We start from the raw sequence: 1,758 nt of genomic DNA, 5'->3' as shown, positions 1-1,758 counted from the left end.
TGGGGGAAGAAATTTTGCCTTACTCAATTAAAATCGCCAATTTTTTGCCAGGTTTTTAAAACTACTTGTTTAGTAATCTGGCAATTTTTCATCACAAATCTGGCAATTTTTTTCACAACAAAGAATATTCAGTGATGCCATGTTTGATACAATCATGCCCAAAAAATAAAGTCAGTGAATCTTCAGCCGTCGAAAAGTGTTATTTTGGCGAGCCTTAGGGTTCACAGTGATGTGACGTTAGATCTGACAAAGGACGGCTCTGTAGTACTGCTTGATTTGTCTAATGCCTTACTTCATCCATGTAGAAATGGGTAAATGCAGCAATGATGCCCCAGAAGATATGGATTTGAAATTAAAACAAGATGCTTGGAATTAATTTTCATTTGCAGCTCATTATTATCAGAATCAAACATATGTTCTTTACAGGGTAGATATTTTTTTTTGACAAAAGTTCATCAAATTTCCTCGTCAAATGCTGTGATTTCACATTCTTGTCAGCTATCTCATCATTCTGACCCGCTTTGTATAATGCTTAAACATACACTTTTTCCACATCTTACTCATTATCATGACCAAGAGCCGCAATAAAGGCGATTATCATCAAAACGCCATCGTACACTTCTTAGCTGGCACTTAACTTTGGTGGACAAGTGGCTGAAGTCCATAGTCTCAAATTAATCAGACTTTTTGGCAACTGAATGGCGTCCTATTCACCTCATTTGAATGGTGTCATTGGATAGCAGAGGTTGATCCGGTCAAGTTGATCTCGTCATGGTTTTGGAGGTGTAAACCGATAATCTCTCCCAAATAATCTGAAACACAGGATGGATGTGTGCCGGTTCATCCATGATTCTAATCACAGAGATCGCTGCATTAACTAGGATTACCACTTATACTCGGTGACTACAGGCCAATGTCAGACTATTTGCACCCATACCATGAGTTTCTGATCCAACTTTTCAAGTCTACATCCGAGTCAGAACAAAACAGCCAATCAAATCCAAGACCAAAGGAATCCCAAGTGTCCAATAAGAATCAAAACCGTCGGGTCCAATGCACAACTCTAGTTCAGATGAGGCATTTTGGGATGGGCGTGTTGAGATGGAAATGTGTCGAAACAAGGTGTAGCGGAATGTAAATGTGCCTGTACAAAGACGTGCCTGTTTAAGGATGTGTCTGGTTAGGCACATGTCCGGATGAGGCAGGTCAGCGGCATCCCTTGAGGGTGGTTTGATGGGATGTCCATGATTGTAAGAGGCTGAATAGGGGCCTATTTGGTAGCATCTTGGAATCAGGCCGGGGCCTGATTAATCTGAATCTCAATTGAACAGACAAAGGGTGAAGGATGGGACGACGGTGAGATCTTTCCATCAAGGCAGTACCATCATCATATCATCTCGGATGGAAACACTTCTTTGAATTCAACGTACCCCTCTCTTGTAGAAGCAGAAGACCTCAATTTGACATTACATGGGCAAGTCATTTTCTACTGAAACTGACCTTACAACTGATAGCCTTAGTAGCCTTTCCATTGACATGTTCTGCCTACCGATGACGTGATAGCACTTAATCAATCACAATTGACTTTGTTTTGAACTAACTTCAATCTAAATCAACTATGGTCTCTATATGCAACATCCTTGACCCTGGCTCAGTCAGATATGTTAGCGTGCAACGTCAATGGAAATACTTCACACATACATGTTATGAACTCAACCATATTAACTTAAAGTAAAAATTAAAGAAAAAGATGTGTGA

The sequence above is a fragment of the Tigriopus californicus genome, chromosome 7 (genome assembly GCF_007210705.1).
Source record: "Tigriopus californicus strain San Diego chromosome 7, Tcal_SD_v2.1, whole genome shotgun sequence".
In the NCBI taxonomy this organism is placed as follows: Eukaryota; Metazoa; Arthropoda; class Copepoda; order Harpacticoida; family Harpacticidae; genus Tigriopus; species Tigriopus californicus.
This window is presented reverse-complemented; position numbering follows the sequence as displayed.